The following is a 10,678-nucleotide window of genomic DNA, read 5'->3' on the forward strand; positions in this document are numbered from 1 at the left end:
GGTTATGTTTGATAGCAACATGTAATTGATAGAAACGACAATTACACCTGCAGCATTGGCCATTATCACATAGCGCGTGAAAGACCCCTTGATGAAGGAACATGATGTCATTGTAATCCGTTTGAATTCCAGGATGAAAGACCCTTCCAGTTCCATGGATAACTCCACTCACTTTGGTCGAGGCATTAGTAGAAAAATTCAAATGGGCATGGAGAAATAGCAAAATTGAAACCGCCCACTACATATTTTAAATTTTGAAATTTTGAGCGGTAAACTGCAGGTTGAAATTTTTTAAATGTACTGCTTACAGGTGCATTGGTTGAGTCTATTTACAGCTGCCGATGTTAGACGTACACAGGACGGGACGAGATTGGATAAAAAGTAGGCCGAAAATTGCGACAAAGTGCGTACGTCGAAGCATTATCAGAAACTACGTCGTTGCCGGAATTTCAATGTTATGGACGTATGAACATCCATAGCAATGTCACATCACACTCCAAAAATTCGCATTATAGAAGATGGGGTAACCATTAATGGCCCAATAGCATGGGATCTATTGGTTGCCATGCGCGCTTCGCCTGCATCTAGTAGTACGGTAATTAGAATTTCAATGCGCGATAATAAGCTCTGTGATTCGCGTATGCTTCTCATGCCTCTCACCACTTGCAGTCCGTACTCGTTCAAACAACACGCCCATTCCGACAACGTACCGAAAAGCATCGAAAACCGAGCAAATGCCTGAGATTAAACCTAAAAAAGAACTATTATAACTCTGTCACTCTCATCCCCTACAGTAACTTCGAAAACTTCGAAGACGAAATTCCCGTTTCACCAGTAGAACCCTACTGGCTTTATCATTAAGAACGCAACGGGGAGAAGCAAAAGCTTTACCTGCCATCTACACGCGAGCAATGGAGCGCGCTTGGCCCGTTTCATCCCTCGTTCGAATCTGCGGAAGCTCAACAACAAAGAAAACATCCGGGACAGCGACGGCAGAGGTCCTCCCATTCTTGGAGGAAAACATTTGCTAAGATAAGTATATCATGTCCGCAATGTCTCTAGATTTAGAAGACGACATACCACATTTCGCTACCAGAATTTCTAATTTTTATGTGTTTTAGGTTTTTGTGAGTTGTTACAGTATTGTTTTTTAACGTGTGAGTGGTATTGAGTTGTATTAACTATTTGGATCTATTTTTTAAGATTTAAATTCATACTATACATTATAAATATATAATTATTAAAATCAATAAAAAATAACGTGTGAGTGGTATTGAGTTGTATTAACTATTTGGATCTATTTTTTAAGATTTAAATTCATACTATACATTATAAATATATAATTATTAAAATCAATAAAAAATTACAGTGCGAGATTTGGGTTGTGCACAATCTCACGCCCTGCGCATCCTTCAATTTCTATCATTTTCAATCTTAAAACCAATGTTGTAACAAAATCAACCCTATGTGCTTTCTGGTGTGTGCTTTCTGGTGTGGTGGCCAGTTAGTAATGAAAAGTATGGACATTCATCCAGAATTTGGTATATTTTAAATGGCCGTAGTCTAACTAGCATTGTAGGGAAAGTTATGAAAATTCTGTTATATTTAGAGAAAATTTAATAAAGATTTTTGTAATTTCAAGTTATAGTTGTTAAACATCAAAATTCTAGATGTTTTAGACATTTTTGATGGTGTTGAATCCATTTCCACCATCAATGATTCAAACATTGCTTCTACAAGATTTTTTGAATTGTTTTTACCTAAATTCTGGCCACTTTTAACAGTCCCGACAATTCCTTCGCCTAGATAAACTCCTTTTAAATAAAAACGTGTTCAATGATCAGGAGGATGATATTTTAGCTTGTTTATGAAATCAAAAATTTGGAGAGAGATGATTAGGAATTGATACGTTGTTGCTTCATTGTCTAACTCACGATGAGGTAGAGCCACTCTTAAATATCTAACATAGTAGTGTTTTTTTATTGTCCAAAAGATTATCTATGTAGGTAGGTTCTTTTTGGCTAATTTTTTTTTTTTATTGTGTTATGGTGGTTAAACATTGTATTAATGGTAAACAATTTTATGTATTTAAGTTATTGTTTTTTTTATGTATATAACTTTTTTTCTAATTTCATGTATTTTGTTATGATTAAAAATTTATTTTGTAAAAATGTATTATTGATTTTATGGATTGTAATTCTTATTTTCTTAATAGTAATGGTTGTTGATTACTTTATGAAATGAGTTGAAGCTATAACACACTATTTTTTAAACACTTTCTATCTGGTTTTAGTGTCCTCAAAAAATTTGTTTATGATAATGACTAACACTTTGAAGATAAGCCTAATTTAGTTAGCTCACTCTTAGGTTTTGAAAAATAGTATTTATCTTATTATTATTTATATGGTAAGATTAGGATCATAAAATAGGGTCAACAACTCTATGTACATAAGTTATTGCTTTCCCATGTATATAATTTCTTTCTGTGTCACTCATTTTGTTATAACTAAAATTTTATTTTGTAAAATGTACCATTGATTTCATGTTGTGTAACTCTTGTCTTCTTAATGATAATGGTTGTTGACTACTTCATGAAATGAGTTGAAGCCATAACATAGTACCTTTTAATCACATTCTATCTAGTTTTAGTCCTCAAAAAATTAGTTTATGATAATGGGTAACACTTTGAAAATAAGCTTAGGTAGCTAATTCACTCTTAAATTTAGTTTTGAAAATTAATATTTATCTTCTTATTATCCCTAGGGTAAAATTAATATCATAAAATTAAAACCACATTAAAATTATTAATAAAATTCTTAAAATATTACTCAATAAATTATGAATAAAAACAAAGTCTATTAATAGTACCTCTGTTTTTTTCAATTTTATCGACCTATAAGACCTTTCCTAGCCCTTTCATCAACCTTATCGCCCTATACACTTGGCACATATTTACATGACCGAAGCTTCTCCCTAACACGTGTAATGCACTCTACTTTAATAAGGGTTAACATTACATTACTTATTTCTTTTATTAAATTAATTGAATTTTATTCTAATAAACTTTATTTAAAATTATAATATAAATATATTGAAATTTAATAAATTTTTATTTTTAATTTTAAGAAAATATTATTGTCTTCTTTTAGTATTTCACATAAAAATGGGGACAAATGTGTGAAATGCGGAATTGATCGGGAACACTAATAATGGGTGGGTGCCTGATTCGTGAAGTCGTGTATCAAACCTTCAATGGAATTGGTGAATCCGTAGCCCCAATGGCCACCGAAACAGGGCTAAAAAAAAATTTGTATGCTTTTAATTATAATTAATTAAATTTTTTATTTTTATTTTTATTATTTTTTTAATATTAATTAGATTTATTTTAAATGATTAGAAAAAATAATTCAATTCTTACAAAATAGTACACACCCTCCTCATACTACACAAAATCTAAAAAAATATATTTTATCATCAATAATTATACTATTTTTTTTTTTTTTTTATATTTTATATATATATATATATATATATATATATAATATTAATTTTTAAACTATAATGATTAATTATATATATATATAGTTTAAAAATTAATATTATATATATATATATATATATAATATTAATTTTTAAACTATAATGATTATATATATATATATATATAACAATTGATTATATATATATATATATATATATATATATATATATATATATATATATAACAAAAATACCTATAGTATTAAAGCTTTTCAATTTATAAAAAAACAAATTAAACTAAATTAACAATGTATGAATTTAATAGTGTTTTTAATATTTTATTTAATTAGCGATATTTAAAATATAATGTTATCTTTCTCAAATGGTGTTTCAAATGTGAATATGGCACTTGTAAATGAAATTATATAACCATCCCATATTGTTCTCTAGGTCCATATAAGTGAGGCTAGACTGCATTATCCATAATATGCAACATTTCATAACATTAGCAAGGAATTCAAGAAGATAGTATCTATAAATTTAAATTTAACCCATTTCTTTTGCAAAGAAGTTATGGGGTAAGCTAATTTAGAAAATCCCTCTATGAATCTACTATAGTATCCTATGATACCCATCCTTAGGGATTGACTAGTGAAGAACGACCTTTACCTTTTCGGGATCCACCACTATTCCTTCTTTAGATATCACATTTCCTAGATATTGTATCTTATCTTGACAAAATTTGCATTTGTTGAACTTAGTGTATAGTTAATGTTCATGTAAAGTCTACATATTTATAGATGTTGTTTGTGCTTCTGCAATGTCTTCGAATAAATCATTGTATCATCTATAAAGATTAATATGGATTTGTTTAGAAATTTGCTAAAAATACTATTCATTAAGCACATGAAGGTATCAAGTGCATTCATAAGTCTAAAGAGAAGCATTGTAAATTCATGGTGTCTGTATCAGGTTCAAAAAGTTGTTTCCATAATGTCTTCTTCTTTAATCCTTGCTGGTGATAACCAAACTTGAGATATATTTTAGAAAATACACTTGCTCCCCTTAGTCAAATAAATGATCAATCCTTATTCTTAATTTTCAATTTATTCTGTTACTAATAATTAATGCATAACCTAAATGTTTCGTCTTTATTTTTGACAAATATGACTCGTGGACCCCGCGGTGAAACACTTGGTATGATGTACCCTTTTTAAAATATTTTTTGTAACTGCATTTTTAACTCTATTAATTCTAGTGCATTCATCACATAAGGTGCTTTTGATACCAAAGCAAATCCTTGTATGAATTCTATAGAAAAAATTATGTCTCTCTTAAGCAGTGGACTAAGAATCTCATCACGAAATACATCTTGATAGTCTCGAATAACTTCCAAATCATTTAAGGATTTATATTGTTTATCTTGTGATTGGTCTTCCACTTGAATGACAAAACACTAACATCCTTTCCTTGCAACCCTCTTTAATTGTAAGAAGATATTTGTCGAATAGAAATGGGCTTGGGTATGCCATTTACAATCTAAGTTTCTCCAATGTCTAGGGTGCAGGTAACAATTTTAGCAAGACAATTAACAATTTCCTTGTTCCCCTCCAACGAGGCATCCCTACCAAAATTTCATGTGAACCTAGCGACAGAATGTCGAAATTCATAGTGGCTTAGTTCCCATTTGGAATAACAGGGCAAGTCTTCACCCCATTAATAATTTTTCATTTAGTGCCAATATCCAAATAGACCAACCATGAATTGGTATACTTTTCACAATTTAATTTACATTTTTCTATAATCTAGTGACTAATATCATTGAAACTGGCATGAGGGTCTATCAAAATAGAAACATGTTGATTTAAAATTGTACCTTCTATCTCCACCATGGTGAATTAATGTTCTTCTTGGCACTCTTCCAATGTTGTGTTAATTCGTGGAATATTCTTGGCCACATCGTTAATGGTGGAAGCATCTTGAATATTTTGTAGATTTTGCACAAATCTTGTATTGTAGAGACAATTTTATAGAAGATGGGGTTCTCCACAACCCTAACATTTTAAGGGTTCTTTATCCTTCCCATTAAATCCCTTATTACTTAATTATGTATGTTTGGATCTGGTTTGAGTCTGTTCCAAAGTTTGTTGTGTTTGATTCTTATTTTTACTAAAATTTCAACTCTCGTTGGCCTTACCAAACTACTTAAAAAGTCCAAGTTTTCCTCCATTTCCACCTCGGGAAAATCTATCCTTCTTTTTATTAGTCCATGATTTCACGTTTTCATTTATTTACTTAGCCCACTAATAACATTTTTTTTTTCTTTTCTAATGGGATCATCCATTATTTTGGGATAATCGTATTCAATTTATTCTTTGAAAGAAAGGGGAAGACAATTAATAAAACATTGCACTTTAGCTTGTTCTTCTAATATATATGACACATATTTCAAAAGGTGAGTAAATTTTGTCACCAACTCATCCATTAACATTTGGTCAAGTTTCAAATCAAGAAATTCTTCAACCTTGTCATCAAAATAATGTTAAGTTAAACATTTTCCCTTAAAAAGTCCCTAAAATTCCTCCGATTTAACTTTTTTATTTTCTAAAGTATGCAATGTTATGACTTCTTCCCACCACAAGGAATCTTTTCCCTATAGCTATTATGTAGCTAATTTATCTTTTAATTTAGTAGAACAATCATATACTTGAAAGTACCTACTAATAGTATGAAACCACGCCTTTGCTACTTCTTCAAACTCCCATAATAGGTTAGGGGTATGATCTTCTTGAAATGTCCTTTTAGTTCCATTTTTGACTTCTTTTTATGCATCAATTGAAATTTTTGTGAATTGTGCTCTCCCCCCCACATTTAGCTTCGTTACTTTCAGCCACCTCATCCAAGGTCTCCTGCTTGGATGTCTCTCCTCTGTCCTCTTCCTCACTTGTAGTTTCCACAGTCTTGGTATTGGATTTGTTTGTTAGGATTTTAATGAGTTTTTCTTATTCTACACTAACTTTTAACAACTTCTCACATCCCACACAAAATTTCATTAATGTTGTCCTCATATCTCTCACCATATTCATTGATTCCATTGCAAGCACTTGTTCTTGTTCACCTAGATGTACCGAGATCCCGCCTTCACCTATGTGAGTGTCTCCCTATGGTTCTACCATCACTTTTCCCTTTTTCTTAATCTTCTTATTTTGTGCAATAACAAGGATTAATTTTATTAAACAAGTCATAGTCAACTCATTGGCCAGAGTGTTGCAACTTGTTTTTCTATGATACCATATGTAACATTCCTCTGAAATCACTGTGGAAACAACTATGAATTACTATGAATTATGGAGTATTTTTTTTAAATTATAATACATCCATTATTTTCCACATCAGTAGGATGACCCTTGAATTATACTTTGTAGAGGTAAAATGCCTTATTGATTTCCAACATTCCTTTTTGTTTATCCAACATCAAGTAACATTGTATTGTCTCTACATTTTGAATTTGGCTTGACACCCAAACTTGGTTGGACATGGTATTGAGCTTTACTTCATCACTCATGGACATTATATGAGAAATTTTCTTACATATTTGCTTTTTTTCTAATGTTTCCTTTCACAATATTAGGGCCATGTCTATTCTATATTGTTGGTCTAGCATAATCCATGTCACATACGTTGTATTCACTCAAATTTTTATTTTTATTTTCTTTTCAACTGAATAAATCATGAGTTTTTGTTAATATTTGTGCATTTGGATTTCCCATAGCGTTGTACTTTCATTTTACCTATCGATAAGCATTCTCTATAAAAGGGTACTTCTAGCTAAATTCAACTACCAAGGAAAGCAATACTCTTGCAAGGACCTTAAGTATTACTAAAGTGCCAACTAAACTATATGTTCTTTTTGCCTTGTCTTCTATTGTACATTCCCATGTAATAATACTTGTAACTATTTAATTTCTTATGTTGGTGTAGAACTATACTATGCATTAATATTTAATCTACAAGGGTTCTAGTAATGTTATTACTTGGCCCTTGGTGTTGGATGTGGTTCGTATAGAAGTTTCCTATTGGTATTCCCCCCATAGTGTATTACACTTGACACTTAAGGACTCGAGGGCACAGTCCATGAATTTACATGAGCAATCGAGAGAAACCACGTCCCGAGGATTCATGTGATGACCACGTGATTTCCAGTAATAGGGTAGTGTGGAGGGTGGCGATATGTTTCAATGATCTAATGGTGTAGATTTTCCTTTCCAACCCTAACCCTATGTTTTGAATCCATGTCCCTCTCATTGGTTCTTTCCACCTCTTTGGTGTGGTGTCGTACCATAAGGGAAGCACTATGAATGTCCCTGGTAGACTTGCAGTTGTGGTTTCAATCAGCATCCATGGAAAACACACCTCCCATTCGGTTCTCGTTTTAATCTCGACACTATGAGAGGTAAACTCTTAATCTGAATAGCTACAAGATTACCTTTTAGGAATAATTTAACAATCTCTTCTTTTTCTTATTGATTTCACCTAGTGTCTCTGCCATCAGGTGTGTGGCGCTTCTGTGTGTTTTGCCCTTCTAAGATTTTTTGGTACACCATTTGCCTACTTACAGGTAACATGGGGCTTTTTTTTTGGGTTGTGTTGTCAATTAATTATTCGAGAATTTTCTCCAAAGGTTTAAGGATTATTGGGGCTATTTATTCTTCTTACAGGGTTTTCTTGGAATTATTTTGGAATTGTTTCTTACCCTCACAGTGGCTACATGTACTTATTTAGGTTTCTCATCATTTTTTTTCTCACAGGGTTATGAAGCAATTGCAAGCTCGTCTCACAAATTTTTCTTTGAGCTTGTTCTAAGGATTCTACCCCTTGCGCACTAATTTCATTTTACTTCTTTCTTCCCTTAAACTATGTAACTGTTTTTTCTTTCCTAGTACAATGCCCTTGGTTTCCTCCTCACCACTGATGAGGCCATGTAACTCTTATAGGAACTGACAATAGGGTTTTCCCAAAATTACAGGTAATACATTGTTTTATATAAGGTTTTTATTTCTCACGCTATATTCTTCTATTATTTAGAATTTCTAGATTACCATTCTATTCAGACTTCATGGATTGCATGTATAATGTTATTCAATCTGTTTTGGCTTCATAAAAAAATGAGGCAAGCTCTCAATGCTAATCTCTATACAACATTTTTGCATGTTGGTTATTACGATAATATTCGTGAATCCTCTTCCTAGTTCTCGCATGGTTGAATATCGAATTTTGGAGTCTATCTCAAATTTTGTCATTATAGTTATTGTACTCTTAGGGAGATCTATTTATAAAGAAGTTTATCGCCATGTTGGTGTGTACCCTATATGGGTGGCTTTAGCTAGGCGTGACTCGTATGTATAATGCTATGGTGGAATGTCAGAGCCCTTTATGGGTCGATTTATTATCAATGTGTTCTTTGAATTAAAAGATAAAATGTGAACAGAATTGAAAAGAAGGAGATGTAGCTCACAGGTGTGGCCTGCACCTGGAGACTACACTCACAAAACAGAGAGATCACTCTCGTACACTCTATTACCATCAATGAAAAGATTACATCATTAAATACAACTCTGGAAATCAGGAAGTTGCAACCACACTCCTAAACTCTAGGAACAAATCCTAAACTAAGGAGATACGTTACAACTATGTAACCATTTCTCCATTAATACAAAATAATATTAATTATTTTCAACTCCCCCCCTTAATGGAGAAAGGGTTCTCCTGAACTCCTAACATCCCTCTAAACAATTCAAATTTCACTCGTGCAAGAGGCTTTGTAAAAATATCAGCCACATTGTCACAAGTTTTACAATATTCAACAACAATTTCTTTTGACTGTATTTTCTCTCTAACAAAATGGAACTGAGTGTCTATATGTTTGGTGTTTTTGTGAAACACTGGATTGTATGCCAATTTAATGGTGCTCTGGTTGTCGCTTTTGATGGAAGTGGGATTCTTCTATTCTTTTCCTGCATCTTTGAGAAGCCTTCTCAACCAGATCGCTTCACATGTCGCTGCACACAATGCTTGATACTCAGCTTCACACGAAGACAAAGCTACAATACTCTGCTTCTTGTTGCTCCATGCTATGACCCCGGATCCTATGTTGAATGCGTAACCTGTGATGGACCTTCGATCATCCAAGTTACCTGCCCAGTCTGAGTCTGAAAAACCTGCTAGAGTAACATCAGATGCGTCAGTGTATAAAATACCATAATTAACAGTACCACAAAGATACCTCAACACGCTTTTTGCTGCTACCCAGTGACTTTCAAGCGGTTTCGACATGAATTGGCTCAACACACTAACAGAGTATGCCAAGTCAGGTCTGGTTGTTGTAAGATATATCAAGCTGCCAACCAGCTGTCTGTACATTGTAGCATCAACCTCTTTAGTGCCATCGTCACTACTCAACTTCAGATTCTGCTGCAAAGGTGTCGCTGCTAATCTACACTGATCCATACCAAACTTTTCCAACAGATTTTTGGCATACTTCCCTTGGGTAAGAAAAGTTTGCCCAGTATCTCTGCATACTTCTAATCCCAGACAGTAATGAAGGCTTCCGAGATCTTTCATCTCAAAAAATTGTGCCATAAGCCTTTTGATTCCTCTAATTAAATCATCTGCATCTCTTGTTATAATCATGTCATCCACATACAAAGAAATCAAAATAATCTGCCCCTGATTATTGTACTTGGTATACAAATTTGGGTCATTTAAACTTCTATGAAAGCCATGCTCTAAAAAGAAAGAATCAACCTTTTTGTACCAAGACCTGGGTGCTTGCTTTAAACCATATAAAGCCTTTTTCAATATGCAAACAAGATGTTCCTGACCCTGCTTTACAAATCCTTCTGGCTGTACTAAGTAAATTTCCTCTTTTAAATCACCATTTAAAAATGCAGATTTAACATCAAGCTGGTGTAATTCCCAATTACATTTAGTAGCTAAAGCAATAAGCATTCTGATTGTATTTAACTTTGCTACAGGTGCAAAAGTATCATCAAAATCTATACCTTCTTGCTGTGAATATCCTTTTGCAACCAGCCTAGCTTTTAATTTTTCTATGCTTCCGTCTGCATTCATTTTTGGTTTAAACAACCATTTACATCCTATGGGTGTTTTATTCTTAGGCAGCTCAACTAAATCCCAA

The sequence above is a fragment of the Pinus tabuliformis genome, chromosome 2_2 (genome assembly GCF_031772625.1).
Source record: "Pinus tabuliformis cultivar Carrire ecotype Pingquan chromosome 2_2, CPIR1, whole genome shotgun sequence".
NCBI lineage: Eukaryota > Viridiplantae > Streptophyta > Pinopsida > Pinales > Pinaceae > Pinus > Pinus tabuliformis.